The sequence below is a fragment of the Monodelphis domestica genome, chromosome 4, assembly GCF_027887165.1.
Source record: "Monodelphis domestica isolate mMonDom1 chromosome 4, mMonDom1.pri, whole genome shotgun sequence".
Classification (NCBI taxonomy): domain Eukaryota; kingdom Metazoa; phylum Chordata; class Mammalia; order Didelphimorphia; family Didelphidae; genus Monodelphis; species Monodelphis domestica.
The window spans coordinates 175629741-175647594 of NC_077230.1; the positions used below are offsets into that span (position 1 = coordinate 175629741).

At 36.2% G+C, this 17854-nt stretch overlaps 1 protein-coding gene across 1 annotated transcript in view; it reads right to left on the reverse strand.

Moving 5' to 3' along the window:
- Positions 1-17854, reverse strand: part of LOC100016648 (sodium channel protein type 9 subunit alpha) — a 228785-nt gene that overhangs the window by 195452 nt on the left and 15479 nt on the right. The window lies entirely within an intron of this gene.

Here is a 17854-nt window from a genome sequence, read left to right on the forward strand (position 1 = left end):
GGAAATCTTCTATTTTGTTGAATGCCCATACTTTCCCCTGGAAGTATATAGTCAGTTTTGCTGGGTAGTTGATTCTTGGTTGGAGACCCAGCTCTCTTGCCTTTCTAAATATCGTGTTCCATGCTTTGCGGTCTCTTAGTGTGTTAGCCGCTAAGTCATGTGTGATCCTTATGGGAGCCCCCTTATATCTGAAGCTCTTCTTCTTGGCTTCTTGTAGGATTTTCTCCTTTACTTGGAAGCTCTTGAATTTGGCAATTACATTCCTAGGCGTTGTCTTTTGGGGATTTAGTATAGAAGGTGTTCTATGAATCCTTTCTATTTCTATTTTGCCCCCTTGCTCCAGAACGTGGGGGCAATTTTCTTTTATAATCTCCTCTAGAATAAAATCCAATTTGTTGTTTACCTCTGGTTTTTCTGGGAGACCGATGATACGGAGATTTTCTCGTCTTCCTCTGTTCTCCAGGTCCGTGACCTTCTCAGTGAGATATTTTCTGTTTTCTTCCAATTCATTAATTATTTGGGTTTGCTTTATTGATTCTTGCTGTTTTATCATCTCACTTTCTTCGAGGTCCTTAATTCTGGTCATTAGGGACTGGATTTGCTTTTCAGCCTTGTCTGCCCTTGTATTGGATGCTTCGAGTTCTTTTTCCAATTGAGCAGTCTTATCTGTCAGACAGCTGATCTCTTTCTCCCATTTTTCTTTCCAGAAGGTTTCCATCTTTTGGATAAGTTCCAGTTTGAGATCTTCCAGAGCTTGTTGATAGTTTCCATTTTGGGAGGCGTGTTCTGAATTTTTTTGGATTTCCTCTTCATTCTCCTCTTTCCCTTGGGTACTTCCACCATAAAAGTTTTCAATAGTCACTTTTTTCCCTTTCTTCCTGGAGGCTTGATTTTGGGCCATGTGAGCCATCCCTTTGGTGGTTTTATTTCCCTTTCCTTTTTGGTCTGGGGTCTGGGTTATAAGAGTGGTTTTTCTGTGAATTTAGGTTGCTTCAGACTAGTTCTTCCCAGCCTCCGAGCCCAGGTATTCAGCTCCGCCCAGATAATCCGTGCGCCTTGTTCAGCGCAGCCCGCCCGAAGTCCGCTGGCTTCTCCAGTGAAAGCGCCCTGAGACGTTTTTTCCTGGCAGTCCCCAGATCCCAAGGACCCTGGAGTGCCCCCCCAGACAGAGACGCTCCCCACTCACTCGCTGTCCCGGTGAGCGCTCAGGTAGCTCACTCTGGTTTAGTGGGGGAGGTGGGGTGGGGGAAGGGCGGCTCAGTTCACTTTTCTGTGCAGGCTTTTCCTTCTTATTTTAGTGTGGAAATGTTCAAGCCCCACGTACCTTTGCCTCTGTGGGGTACTGGGGAGTCCTTCTGTTCCTCCAAAGGTGATTTTATGCTCCTTTGATGTAGTCTATTTCGTTCGGTGCTGGGGAGAGGAAACGTGCCGCGTCTAGATTGCAGCCATGATTACCCGGAAGTCCTTCAAAATTCGATTTCTGGGTCTTCTTATGAAAGCTGTCGTTTTTACTCTTTTTGGAAGTCATTTATTAAGAATGTGCTAACACTAAAAAAATATCCTGAACCATAAATTGGGTCTTCACCAATATTATAAGAAGTGAAATTTAAATTAACAATCAGATTAGGTCATTTTTTTCTTATTAAGTCAATTTCTGACCAGGGACTATGAACACTTTCATGAACAGCATTAGAAACTTAATCTCTACCAGAAATAGATGATAACATGGTCAGTTTTCTAAAAGTGCTATGACAATAGAAAATTTCAGTCATGCCTCATATAAAGTGGGAATTTCTACATGAGCCTAGAAAATAGAGATTATACAACACTTGTAACAAATTAATAATATAATCATTTTTAATTAGAAAACTTTGGTAAAATGAGGCATTTAAAGGAATCTGATATTCAGGTATGCTAGTGTCAAAGACAGAAGTCTCCAGAGATATTTCTAATGAATGTGAGGTGTTTAGCCTAAGGTGGAAAAAAAACCATCACTTGTTTGTGAAAGAGACAGTGCAGCTGCTACCCTGGCAACATTACCAACCACACCAGAGACCCAAGGGACCCGAAGAGGATGCCTGCTATTGTTCTATCATGGCTTGGGACTGGAAACTTACTCAAGATCACAGAGCAAATGCAAAGAAATTTGTTTTTCAGTCACCTTTTTTTAAGAGCAGGGGTTCCAGAGGAAATCTTGTTTATGAAAAAAAGTTAGAAGAGAATCTAAAGTTATTAATTAAATGTTACAGAGTAAGTTGAGAAGTCTAGAGTTCAGAAAAATGCAGAAAGATATGAAGTAATCATCTAGATCTGGGGTTCTTAATCTGATTTGGGGATATAATTCACAGAGTAAGAAGTTGGATGAGAAAAAATACATCTTTATTTTGATATAACCATTTTCTTTTGTAATTCTATGTATATTATTTTATGCATTTATGAATATCATTCTGAGGATTTAAAAACCTTCATTGAACTGGCAAAAAACTCTGACACAAAAAGGTTAAAAATTCTTGATTTAGATAATCCAAGAAAAAGTTCAATTTGCTCTAATTATATGGAGAGTCTAAAAAAGGAAATACAAAAAAATGGAGGGAAATCAATTCAGTAGTGCATACTTGGTTTTCAGCAAAACTATCCATGGACTCTTCATCTTAACCTCTAATGTGTTTGGGGGGGAAATGAGCAAATAAATTCAGTGTCCATGTCTTTTGGGGAATCTAAGGAAATAAATTTTGTTTATTTCAACAAAATCTGTGGTCTCCAAAGATAAGATTTGCTTAATTCTAGGTAATGATGAATCATTGCTCTTGGAAAGCTCTAACACCCAAAGGGAATTTTCTCAAAACAATAGCTCAGGGATACCAGCGTTCCTGTTGCAAAATCTCATAGTAAGTCCTATTCATCTTTGCTTCCTCTGGCCCAGAAAATGCTATTTAAGTGGACCTGCAATTGAGGTGCAAAACCTTTACATCAGTGATATTTGGTAGTGCTTTCTAACAAATTGCTAATTAACACTCAAAAATACACTTGAGTGCTGCTATTAGTACTTCTGAATCATCTTTATAGCTTACAAACAAATGAGAGCAGACATGAACTCTTCACTAAACAACTCAATTGGAAATGAATAGTTTCAATAATATTCACCTCAAGGCTCCTGGTGCTAACAACTATTTTTTATACTGTGAACTTAGAATTACAATAACCAGAACTTAAGAAATTTAACCTATTTTAGCTCATATTGTCAGAGGCCAAGGAAAAAAATTGAGTGCAAAATTAAAGTTAAGAAGTTCACAAATTCAGTTCATTTTATTGAAAACAACGTAAATGATAAGCTAAAATCCTGCTCCCATCCCGCTTCTTATGGCATTCTTAATGGGTGAAAACACAGAGGGAGTAGAGTATTGTCATGAATAAGCTAAGCCCTTCATTATACTCTTATATTATACTCAGGCATCCAGTGCCCATTGGCAAAAATGGCATTGGAAGCAATGATAGGATCATGGAACTAAAGAATGTAAGAGATATAAGGAACCTCAGAGACCCTCTTGTACAATGTATCAGAAAGGAAATCCCCTACTTGCATTCCAGACAAGATGTTATCCAGTCTCTTCTTGAGTGCTTGGTGGGGGGGAAAGAAGGAAAATGGCTGCTATCTCCCTCTGGACAGTTCTGTTTCACAGGGCAGCTAAGTGGCACAATGGACAGAGTATTGACTCTTAAGTCAGAAAAACTCATTTTGCTGAGTTCAAATTTGGCATCAGTCAGACACTCATTAGCTGTGTGATCCCTGGCAAGTCTCTTAATCTTGTTTGCTTCAGTTCCTCATCTGTAAAAAGAGCTGGAGGAAGAAAATATAAACCACTCCAGTGTCTCTGCCAAGAAAAACCCAAATGGGGATATGAGTAGTTGGACATAACTGAAATGACTGAACAATTTCACAGGAAGTTTTTCTTCATAATAAATCTAAATGTCCCTCTCTGTAACTTCCACCTACTGTTCCTAGTTCTGCCCTTTGAATTCAAAAAGAAGAATAGGATTTCCATTACTTGAAGATGCAAATCATATTCACACTAACTGTTCTTTAGGCTATTCTTCTCCCTTCCTAGTTCCATTAGAGGATTCTCCTAGAGCATGACCCCAAGACCATTCAACCTCCCAATTGCTCTCCTGAGGATATTCTCCAATATCTTATCTATAACTCCTCAAGAATGTATTAAGCACATACTATGTGCCAGACATTGCGATACAAGCACAAAGAATAAGGTTTCTATTCTCAATGAACTTATATTCTAGTGACAACAGATACTTCTAAAATATGTAAAACATAAATAGAAAATTAATAAATTCAAATATATAAAGTGTCTAAATATAAAGTAACTCAGAAGTTGGAGAGATGAGGAAATCTTTCATGTAGAAAATGACGCTTGAGTCATTCCTTAAAGGAACAAAGAGACTCTATGATGTGGCAGGGAAAAAGGAATGCATTTTAGTCAATGTGGGGCATTGAAAGGCACATAAGTAAGAAATGGAATATAGTATGGGGCCAGGGCTAAAATTTCTGACTGGTAAAATGTATTTTTGACCAAAGACTATTTTAACCTATGCTTACAAGGTTGATTGCTTAGAATCTTTTAAAACATATATTATAGAACTTTTCAAGCGACTTATCTAGCCTGGTATAATGGGGAGGGGGAAAAAACTCAATGGTTCTGGAGTCAAAGGACATGGGTTCACATTCTGATTGGCTACTATCTACCTATGTGCCCATGAACAAATCACTGTACTTCTCCAAGCCTCAGTTTCCTCATCTGTAAAATGAAAAGACTGGAAACAATTGTTAAGGCTCCTCCTTAGCTCTAAATCTATCACTCTAGTCTCTAATTTATGAAATTGTATTTACCAGCTGCATAATTCTAAAGAAGACTCTCTACCTCTCAGGTCCTTAATACTCCAAGTGCTTCATAACTTGAGCCCTTTTCTAATCGCCTTATGCCTTTTACCCATCATACAGTGGCACTGTCCTCCTTGCTATTCTTCAAAAAAAAAAAGCATTCCAAAAGGCAGCTAGGTAGCACAGTGGAAAGAGCACCAGACCTGCTGTCTAGAGGACCTGGGTTCAAATGTGACCTCAGACACCTCCTATCTGTGTGACTCTGGCAAGTCACTTAGCTCCAACTGCCTAGCTTTTGCTGCCCTTCTGTATTAGAACTGATACTGAGATAGAATGTAAGGGTTTTAAAAAATAGACATTGCAAGTGCTGCCTCTGGGCATGACCTAGGCATAAAGGGCAATATCAGAAGCATGTTAGAAGAACAGGGAACATATTATGTTAATAGATATGAGAAGAATTTATGAATAAACAGGAGACAGAAAGCATTTTGAGATGTAAAGTGGATAATTTTGAATGCATTAAATTGAAAAGTTTTTGTACAAATAGAACTAATGTAGCCAAGAATAGAAAGAAAGGATTAATTTGGGAAAATTATTTCATAGTTTCTCAGATAGAGGTCTCATATCTAAAACAGGAAAAGATCTTTGTCAAGCATATATGAATATGAGCCATTCCCCAATACAAAGTGGGATAAAATGAGTGGTTTTTTAATGAGGAAATTAAAGTTATACATATAACTATATTTAAAATGTACTGAATCATCATTGATTAGAGAAATGCAAATTAAAATAACTGGAGATATCATCTCACATCTCTCAGATTTGTTAAAATGATAAAAGGGCTTGGAGGGGATGTGGAAAAACAGGGACACTGTTGGTGGAAAGGTGAACTGATCGAAGCATTTTGGAGAGAAATCTGGAATTATGTTCAGAGTTATAAAACTGTTCATATATACCCTTGACCAAGCAATAACATTATGAACTATGTTCCAAAAGGTTTATAGCAGCTCTTTTTTATTGACTAAGAATTTGGAATTGAAGGGATATCCATCAATTGGGGAATGGCTAAGAGAGTTGTGGCATATGATTGTGATGGAATAGTGCTATGTCTTAAGAAATGAAGAACAAGTTAATTTAAAAAAAACATGGAAACTACCAGATATTATGAAGAGTGAAATGAGCAAAATCAAGAAAATATTATATAAAGCAAAAGAAATATTGTTTGAAGAATGACTTGTCTATGTCCATCTCCAGAAAAAGAATTGATCAATAGAAATAAGTAAGATGTGTTCTATGAGCTGTGTTCTTTGTGGTAGCAAAAAATTGGAAAATGAGGGGATGCCCTTCAATTGGGGAATGGCTGAACAAATTGTGGTATATGTTGGTGATGGAATACTATTGTGGTAAAAGGAATATTAACTGGAGGAATTTCGTGTGAATTGGAATTGATGCAGAAGGAAAGAAGCAGAACCAGAAGAACATTGTACATACACAGAGACTGATATACTGTGCCTCAATTGATTGTAATAGACTTTTCTACTAGCAGCAATGCACTGATCCAGGACAATTCTGAGGGACTTAGGAGAAAGAACACTATCCACATCCAGAGAAAGAACTGTGGAAGCAGAAACAGAAGAAAAACAACTTCTTGATCACATGGGTCGATGGGGACATGATTGGGGATGTAGCCTCTAAATGATCACCCTAGTGCAAATATTAATAATATGGAAATAGGTCTTGATCAATGACATGTGTAAAACCCAGTGGAATTGTGTGCTGGCTTTGGGATAGGATGGGAGGAGGGGAGGGAAAGAACATGATTCATGTAACCATGGAAAAATACCCAAAATTAATTAATTAAACTTAAATTCTTTAAAAAAGATGTCTTATATGTGCATCTGTCTTTTGTCAAATGATGTCTTTTCTAATGGCAGAGTAGAAAGAAGGGAGCAGTTAATTGGGTATTTAAATATAAAAAACTAATTTTAAAAGTTACAATTATATTTCACAATCCCATTACTATCTATTTATAACATTTACTTCTGTGAAAATTATTTCCCTATAACATTGTTTCAACTAATTGTATGGGTTTATAGAACCAATGTTCAATAAAAATGAGTCATTCTATTTTGAGAAGAAATCTTTGAATATTCTACCAGTACTATATATTTAGGAATAGTCTAAGTTATGTACGCTGTAACTTGGGGTCGGATATTAAGAGATTTCATCTTTGAATACTAATGTAAGATTTCCATATGGTGAATAAAAAGTTCTTTGCTTAAACTACTAAAGAGTGAAGAATGATTTTAATTTTTAGACATAAAAGCAATAAAATATATTATAATATCATATAAATAACCTACTCAAAGGCAGAAAGAAATTTTATTTTTCCTGGTTTTTAAAAAATGTCTCTTAGAATGTTTTACCAATCACTTAATTACTATATAACACAAAGAAAAACATGAACTGAATAAAATCTTGTCAACAAAAAATGGTTTCCTGCTGTCAAGCTGAGGCATTCAGGGATGATAAATGTCAAAGGTAGAAACATGTTTCTTTTCTAAACAGGAGAGGCTGATCACATGATGATGTTCATTTCAGTATCTTCATGTTTCTCCTGCCAAAGGACTGATGTATATTTAATCATTTTACCTAATGGATGTTATTGCACAAGTCAGTTACCCATTATGAAGGCACTTGTTTTGGCAGAGCATAAGGCTCTGATTACATTTCCTGGCTTTGTGGTTGGAAAGAGGCAGAGTAGATGAAGAATTCCCTGACTGAATCATCTGTCTTTCCTATGGGCACCATGTCAGAGAAAGAAAATCCTCTGTGAGTCATCAAGGTTAGAGTACCGGGTGGAAAGATGACATGAATTTCAGAGGGTTAGACCCCTTCAAACCAAGAGCTCACATAATTATCCTTAATTATTGATGACTCACAACAATTTGTAAAGTGACATCATGAATTTTGTCTTTCTGAAAATCTGACTAATATAGAATAACCATCAGCTGTATTATCAATATACCTATATGCTACTGTAATAATATAGGCTAATAGTCTATGTAAAAATTAGTTTAATGATCCTTCCACAGCTTTATTTTTCCAATACAGTAAAAGTTCAAAGCAGGAGACTAGGGCTTTGCTCCAGGGCATCTGCTCTCTGGAGAGAGAAGTGATAAAGTTCTTCCTCCTGCACTCCAGAAGTCCTTTGCCAATCCCATGTCATAACCTACCAATCCAATCAGGATTGAACCTCACCCTCAATGAATCCTGTGGCTATACCTGTCCTCCAAAACTATGGTTTTATTTCTCAACAGTCAGCTCAATAACCACTGAGATGCTTTTCTACAATGCTCTATCCCAGCCTGACACCTTGAGTAGTCACGTCTAGGGCTTAGCAGGGTCAGATTCTCTAGAATCTTTCCTCATCATGGAGGCACACAACTGGGACCAAAGTCATAATGAAGTGGAAGGTCACCGGATGAGGAGGAATACAATCTCAAGATTTTCCCAAATTGTAATTGGGGTATATTCTATAGCTGTGCCTTCCCTTTATTCCTTCTTCCCTTTCCCCTCAAGCAACTATTCTAGCAATGACTTTGGGGTATGCTGAGTCTTTATATCTCTTCTAGTAGTGCTATCCTGAGGGCCAGCCCTTGTGAGATCTTAGACCTGAAGTGGTCTCTCCCCAAAGTTTCTTCACTTCTATCACCTGCCCCCAATGGACTCAGTTGCTAAAACTGGTAGCTACAGTCTCAGATGGTGGATTTCATTTCTCCTTGTTTCTCTTTGCCACCAAAACTACACATTTGCAAAACAAACAGTTTAGAATATGAGCAAAATTTGTGATAGCTAAAAGGTTTTTGTTTCACTTTTGTTTTCTGTATAATGATCCTTAGTGAGATCAAACCTTTTAATACTTTATAAAACAAACGCATTGTTGGGCACAGAAGAGCTTGGGAAATTCTTTCCAACACTTAAAAAAAAAACAATTCGTACCTTCTGTTTTACAATCAATACTAGGTCGTGCTTTAAGGCAGAAGAGTGGTAAAGGTTAGAAAACTGGGGTTATGTGACTTGCACAGGACCCAACAGCTAGAAAGTTTCTTAGAGCAGATTTTTGAACCTAGAACTTTTTTTCCTCGAGGCTTGGCTCTCAATCCTCTGAGCTACCTATCTGCCCCATCTTTCTACTGTAAAGTAAGGAAGAGAGACCTTGCTGTTGACATGAGAAGCCAGTCTGATGGACAGATCAGATTGAGGAGGAGTGGAGGAGGGGCAAGAGAATCCTGGCAGTTCTGAAAGCTGGATAGAACTCTGAAGCCAATGGAGGAGAAGGAGCATTTCCCAGAGGCTGAGAAAGAGCTCAACCAGATTTCTCTATCAGTTGGGACCAGACTCCATTTAGAGACCCTCAATACCTCCTCTGAGATTCATCAACAGCTACACGATTCTCAAGAGGGATTTTGTTGAACTCACTCTGGCTTGAGCCAACCTGATCCTTTCCCTTGGATCTCTCTCCCTTATCTGTTCATTGGACTAAACACTAGAAATTAGTTATCCCTTAAGTGTAGGGACAAGAAGCAGTTGGTGAAAATGGAGGCCAAGACCCAGAAGCCTCTGGCCTCCAGACTTTGAAAGTCAATCTGCAAGGGGGGCAAACCACAGGACTGTCCTTCACCCACTTACCCTTTTCTCCTCATTCCTCCGCCATTGCCTTACCCTTTGACATCAGAGAAATTGTACTAGATAAAGATAGATCTGGGTTTGGGCCAGTCTTTATAATTTGAGTAAAGAGATAAAGTTAGACTAGCAACTAGTCCTTATCTGTGACAACAGAGAAAGGGTTTCATTCTGAACCCCTGTGACTCAGTACAGCTGGCTGAGGAACTCCGTACCAGTTGGTGCCATACATTAAACCCAAAGGGCTGACAACGAAGGTGTCTTTGGGAAGTGAGGTCAAAGGGGATCATCTTGCCTCACTGAGGCTGACAGCCTCAGGGGTCCTGAACTCCACTGAGGGAGACATTGCCACCTCAACTGAATCAACCTGCTTTAAACCCTGTCTCCAATCCCCACTTCTCCCTTTCATCATTCTTCCAGTGGAGACAGAAGCTGGTTTAAACCTCTCCCCATTAGTAAGAGAGGAGAGGAAACCTCCATTCTTTCTCTCTCCATTTTCCTCCTCCATTACACTACTCTTAATATTATCATGAAATCTACACATCTAGAACATATCTATTTAACTACCTTAATTTATTTGATTGAAAATCGCAAGTAAAACCATAAGGTTATGTCTACATTGCTCAAAAAAAAACCCCAACAACCAATATTTCATTCAAAAAACGTTAAATATGCTTCCTTCAAGGTAATTTTTTAAGGAAGAAAGCAAACTTACATGTAAAAGACAAAACATGAAAAAATGAGACACAAAAGAAATGAAACTAATTAAAAAAGATAATAGCAAGAATATAGTATAATTGAAAAAACTAAAACATAATTAATAGACACAAATACTATAACTTCCTGAAATATCAGGATAAAAAAACCCTTCTAATTGCCAATAAATTCTAGACAACACTCTAATTGTTTCTATTAATTGTGCCATTATTAAAATGTTTAATAAAACATTACAAATGCCCTTTCTTCAAAATAGTTAACTGCTTCCTAATGATTATCTTATATCTACTACTACAAAATACTTTTTTACAGAGATACAAAGTCATTAAATCTTCCATTCTAATCAGTCATTCTGTTTAAAGGCCTACTACATTAAGAACAAGGAAGCTCCAAAATCTGAAAAGGCCTCCTCAAACTAAGATGCAAGTATCAAAACCCCAGTATCCCAAGGCAATGGCCATCCATCTACCATTGCAAGCAACACACTGTCTACAGAAAGCAAAGGCTAAACATACCATAAATTTCAGGATCTCAGAGTTGAGTTGTGTTTGTAGTTAGAGGTCATGTAACCTATCTATAAATAAACTAAATTCTTTTAAGATGGAACTTCATAATTTATTGCAAATTAAATTACTATTAATAAAGAATTTATATCCATCTCTAAAGACTTCAGTTGCAATTTACATATCTATATCAAGTACTATTAAAATAATTCTATAATGTATAAGTATTTGTTTTAATGGTTTAAAAACAATTTGTTGCTATTTATAGCTAATGAAAAATGATGTATTTCATAAGCTTACTCCTTCTAGAAAATGAGAAAAACTTAAATGACATTTTTTCATAATCTTTATTCATAAGATTATTACTCATATAGTTAACAAATTCCCAAATGGGAATATTATTTAATTTAAAATGGGGTGAGTAGGGAGAGGATCTCCTAGTATTGTTAAAGTAAGTCCTTTCAAATACATGAAAGAGACATGATCACAAAGCCTAGTATTGTGAGGATGAACTAACTGTAAGACTATATAGTATAAATTATGAAATAACCTTATTTTTCTATAATTAAGTTAAGATAAACCAATGACTTGAAATTCTAGAGATGAGAAGGAAAAGAAAATATGGAAAAAAGAATGATTTTAAACTAATTTTTAAATGCATCTACCAGAATAAAAGTTAAAAATTCAATATCACATATATGACCCTATCTCAAATACTAAAGTTCAGCTCATAGGCTTTGGAATGGAAGTTTAAAGACCATCAACCTAAGTCCATCATTTTATAGATGAGAAAAACTGAGATTCAGAGAAGTGGTTATTTGACCAAGAACAAAGATAGTAGCAGAGTCAAGGTTTTAGAGCAGGTCCCTATGACAACCATTTAATTCAGTGCTCCTTTTATTATACTAGGATATTTGTTTTGAAATGTGTGAGTGGAAAAATCAATGATCTATTGCTGAATACTTATGTTAACTAGCTATTTGTGAAATCTAAATTTAGTAACATTGATCAGTCAATGATATAACATGATTCTCAATTTCCATTTTCACTTCCTATAAAAAAAGTATGTGTTTTGTTTACCAAAACTGCATAAATCTTGGCGTCACTGAGTGAAAAAAATTAAGGTTGAAAAGATCTGGATTCAAATCCAAACTCCTCATTTACTATTTTAAAACATTTAGCAGGTCACAACTTCCATGGACTGGAGTTTAATTACCTATAATATGAGGGCATTGGATGAGAAACTCTCTTAAGTTTTCCAATAACTATAAATCTCCTGATCCTATTTATCAACACTTATGCTAAGATGAGAATTCCAATACAAGTGTTTAATAAGTTAAAAATAACCTAATTAGTTTATTTAGGTAAATGCAGAGGGAAGCAGGAAACTACTTAAGTGAACTATATGGTGTGTTCTGAAAAAAAAATATTTGCAAGAATCTTTCTTCACTTTAATGACTGATTGTGCTCTGAAGATGGCCCAAGGTCCTAGTTCTGGACATAGACTGTAAGCCTCTCATCTGGAAGCCAGTTGAAGTAGAACAATGACTTCCAGACAGAGCAACTGAGAAAGACCAGCATGGTATCTGGCACACAAAGTTAATTAATAAATTGTATAAATAGAGATTTTTGAACCCTAGACTTCAATCCCCAGAAGTCCTTGGTATTTCCCAGAATCCCCTATAATCTCTCCTGAGTCTCCATGTGGAGGAAATCACAATTGGTATTTAACTATCAGTTATGCCTCCCATGCTCTCTTCCTTTGTAATGATGTAGCAAGTATGGTGGTAAGCTAAGTGCAGGGATTTTAAATGGACTAATCAGCCATGGGCATGTGGTTTTTATTTTGCATCTTCTTTATTCCTTGATTTCTAATGATCCTTAATAAATCTCATAAAATATAATATTTTATTCTTTGAGATATAATTTAATTTTTACATAAGTGTTTGTTGATTTATCTACTAATGAATGTAGGGAATAGCAATGTATATGCATTGGTGAAATCATATATCTTGAATTATTGAAGTAAGTAATAAATATTCAAACCTAGCATTTTAAGGTTTTCTAATATGCATACTCAGTTTTTTATATACTGTTTTAGTATACTTATTAACAATGAAATATTCATCTCAAGATATAAAACTAAAAACAGGACCAATCTGGCCCCTCACTACAGTCTCTTGTATCTATGAAATACCATATATTATGAATAAATCAATACTAACTTAGCCAACCATTTTATTTTAATGCTTTCTTCATAAGTTTCTCCCCAACTGTTATGGATATCCAACATGACTACTTTAGGTTCAGCAAGTTATATCCCTTGCTGAGATTCCACAAGTGACAAAAACAAGACTCTACTGTAGAGCCATTCAAGACTTTTTAAGCACAAAAAAAAAAATCACCTTAGAAACATTAACAAATTCATAACAAATTCAACTCTATAGGAACTTATGCAAAGTAAAGTGAATAGAATCAGAACATTGTGCATAGTAATAGCAATAAAATACTTTGATCAACTGTGAATGACTTAAATATCATTAGCAATGCAAGGATTCAAGATAGCTTCAAGAGAGTCATGATGAAAAAAGCTGTACACCACTATAGAAGGAACTGATGGAGTTTTAATGAATTTTTTATTTTAAGTCCTTTGTGAGTTTTTTCCATGAATAAGCAATATCCATCTTCTTTCAAAACATGATGAACATGGAAATATGTACTGCATGATAACATATTTACCTTTATCATATTACCTGTCATCTTGAGGAGGGGAAAAGAGAGGGAGGCAGGAAGAGAATATAGATCACAAAATGTTAGAAAATGATTAATAAAAATTTCTATTGATATGTTATCTGGAAAAGTTACAATAAGAAACTTTTTTTTTAAAAGAGTCATCTCCAATGTACAATCATTTCAGGATCAGTATTGCATTGGTGTATAGGAAAATTTAATTTTTATCTAATTTTTATTTAAGTCCTTTGGAGTCCTACAGATTTCTCTTTATGTTTTCTGATTAGTATCTTTATAATAGCAGTATATAATTCTTTCACTGTGATTTTTAAAAGTACAAGCAGTAGTTTGGGCTTCTAATTTGATAACACACAAAACCCCTTCCTATATTTTTTTAATAATTTAAAAATAGAGTAGTACTTCCTAGCTGTGTGACCCTGGGCAAGTCACTTAATCCCCACTGCCTAGCCCTTAATTCTTTTCTTTTTTGGAACCAATATGCAGTATTGATTTCAAGATGGAATGCAAAGGTTTTTTAAAAATTAGAATAGAATTGTAAGTTTGATAAAGTCATAATGGAAAATGAAATAGAGAACCAATGAGATTCAATTGGAGAAATTCAGATGTTATATAGTAGCCTACATGGATTATAGAGTGTAAATTTGGAGTGTCCCACATCAGCCCAACTTCATAATTTCTTCCTGACACTGAGCAGTAAGATCAGAGAATTATTCCAAATGGAAGGAGATTCTCAGAATTGAGAACTGGCAGATTGGGAATGGCACAAAGTTAGAGGTACAAATGATTGCAGGGTGAGAGTTATGTGAGGCAGTTGGTCATGGAGTCAAGACTATGGGGAGTCAAGTGAAACCACGAGAGAGACACTAGGGAGAAGAGGGAAGATTTAAGTGATTTAAAGGGCCAATGAGGGTGAGGAACAACAGTAGTGGCAACGAGAAGTAGAAACATACAGAAAAAAAAAGGCAGTTGAAGCATAGAGTTTGTGGTTGTGGTCAGAAAACATAGTCTCAGTGTTCAAGATCTTGGAAATGGGGTTCTATATGGTGGAGAGATAAAAAGTACATCCTACTTTGCTGAAGCAGAGTGAAGACAAAGGTAATTTAGAGTGGCAGGGGTCCAATTAATGCACCAAAATGAGTATCCTGAATGCTTTGGAGATGATGGCGAGGCAGAATAGAGAGAAGGAACAATATTAAAGTCACTGAGCAAGTCAGTGTCACAGATAGTCACAGATCATCCAGTTCAACCCCTTCATTTGACAGAAGAGGATCCTGATAGTGTATAGGTAATTCCTATTTAACTATGGGTTAGAGTTGATAAAGTCTGATACTCTTTCCCAACTTTGAGATGCCAGGATTGCCATTTATGATAGTCATTTAAAAGACAACAGCTAACAAATGAGAAGGGAGAAAAATTCAAATAATCAGATGGTATGTATTTATTGGGAAGGAAGTTTATCGAAGTAGGATGGCAAAGCATATGTAGCTATTTCAATAAATATCTATCTGGGGGTGGGGGGTAGCTGGGTGTCTCAATGGATTGAGAGCCAAACCTAGAGATGGGAGGTCCTGGATTCAAATCTGCCCTTAAACACTTCCTAGCTGTGTGGCCCTGGGCAAGTCACTTAACCTCCATTGCCTAGCCCTTATTATTCTTCTGCCTTAGAACCAATACATAATATGGATTCTAAGACAGAAAGTAAAGGTTTTTAACAAATAATAAACTAAAATAAATTAAAAATAAAAATAAATATCTATCTGTGGAATTATTTCAAGAAGACTCATTCTGTTTTCCAAAGTTCTGATATGTAACTCTAGGTAGGAAGGGGCACTAGATTTTGAGCTAGGATCCTAACTTTAATATAATTATCAATAGGTATAAAAGATGATTTAAAAAAAGAAATTTATCTGGAAAGCAGGTTTTTTTGAGCTGGAAGAAATCCTGGTGATAAGTTAATTCAACCTTTCCAGTTTACAGATGGGAAGATTAAAGTTCATAGAAATGAGGTGACTTGTGTAGGCTTGGGCAGTTAATGACTAGAAGATCAGAAACTACAAATTAGGTGTACTGACTCTTGGGTTAGTGCTCTTTACACCATACCATGCTATTTCATGCCAACATTATCACAAATACTGGAAAGCTAATCTGTTTTTGTTATGCTATCAAGCCCTTTAGTTCCCTCATCCTTGGGATAGGTTTTTGGAGAAACCTGTATAGATACTGGAGAAAAAAATATGGTTAGTTGTTTTAAACTGTTCAGGAAAAATTAGTATAATTGCTTTTTTTCAAAGCCATATAATCAAATGGAAGAATGATTTTACCCTGCAGGAGGAGATCTGTCTGATAAAGGAGTAAAAGCAGCATACTGGAATGTTATAGCAAATCAATTGGAGAAGAAAGATTAAGAACTACCAGACAGAGATTGTAGGAAGGGGTTTGATATTCTGGAGTAAAGATGTCTAATTAAGAGGATTTAAGGAAGCCAATTAACACCTTTCCTCTCAAAAATAACTGAAAACCATCTGGGACCAGAAGCTGAGAAAAGGGCTCAGATGTGAGAGGTATACAGAAAACAAATATTTGGGTAAGCAAAGTTTTAACAGGCAACAATAACATCAATAAAATAACCAGGTGGTCATCCATTGCCCTTCATGCTCAAAGACCACCCAAACGATGTCATGATGCTGAGGACAATATACAATGTTCCTGACTGTGGCTGAACAGATGAAAATAGTAACTCACCTTTATGTAGCGCATTAAGATTTCCAAAGTGCTGTATATATATATTTTCTCATTTCGTCATCACAACTACTTCTGTGAGGTAGGTGCTATTATCATTTCCATTTTGGTGATGAGGAAACTATAGCTGATAGTGATTACATGACTGGCAAAGGATCACACAACTAGTAAGTATCCAAGGCAACTTATGAACTCAGGTTTTTCTGGTTCCAAGACCAGTCTTTTAGGTTAACAGTCAATAAGTTAGACTCTTCTTTTTGTGAGAACTGACAAGATCACCTTCTCCGTGAAAACAGATGAGCAAATATTCTGAAATTCAGTATTAGACAGTTTCCAGAGCCACTGATAGGTTAAGAGACTGGCCCAGGGTCACATAGCCAGCATAGGCAAGAGACTACTTTTGTGCCCAAGTTTTTCTGAAAGGCTGACTTTCTATCCACCATATCATGCTGATTCTACAATTTATATTTAGGATGTTGCAATTATTTTAATTGCTCCAATTTGTGTGTAATGTTGTTTAGGTAGATAGATGAGGCTGCTATGTAATGTGTTAGCTAGTTTGCAGGTTTGAAGTTCATAAGACTTGAGTTTTTTGAATTCTTCCTCAGTCCTTTATGAGCTGTGGGAACCTAAGCAAATTATTTAACCCTTTTCAGTCTTTCTCCTTATCTATAAAGTAGATTGTGTAGGATGAGGAGGAGCCAAGGAAGAAGTGTGAAAGGATACAGAGGTGTTTGGATTGGAGGAATCAGTAAGGTGTGAAGTAGAGGGATTAAGATCAGAAGTACTGGTAGGGTGTGAATTTAGAGTTGATTGTGTTGGGTCAGAAGCGTGGGTGGGGTGTGAATTCAGAGTTGATTGATTAGTTAGAGTTTTCTGAGGCCAAGGGGGCAGGGGGAGGGGTGGGTTCGTTAAGAGGGTTATTGTCCATAGCAAGGTGGGACAGAGATTCTGATATTGTTCTTAATTCTCTGTTAATGCTTTTTATAAAAGTTACAATCTCTCCCTGACCTTCCTCTATAAGGTCCTGTCTAGTATTTAGTTTTTCCATTTGTTGAATATGAGAGGGAGCAATTGGTTGGTTTGACTGAGAATTGAGTTCTTCAAGGAAATACAATATTAAAATTACAACAATCAAAAACTCAAGGGAAAGTAGTATGTTGATTAGATTTTGCCATAAGTTCCATGTTATGAGCCCTTTCAGAGAGACAAGGAATTCTGTATTTATAAGATTGGTCATGGGGCTGATGAGCCAGCTAAGTAAGCTGCAGACCAATGCTTGTTCTAAGAAAAGAACAAAGTATTTGCTGAAACTCCAGTTGTTAACTAAGTTCTGAACTGTCTGTGTCTGAACTGTCTGTGACTCCATATTTCTAAAGTAAAAAGGTGGGAAGCAGGGCAAGGCCAAAAAGTTTTCCCAGGTTTTTCTAATCCTAATTTAGGCAATTGCTAGCCAGGACCTTAGGGCCCTATTGCTAAGATCTAAAACAGCTTAATTTAAGGAGAATCAAAAAGGTTTTTTACTCACCCGTTCCTGCAGCTGTAAATTGAAGTCAAATTAAAACAG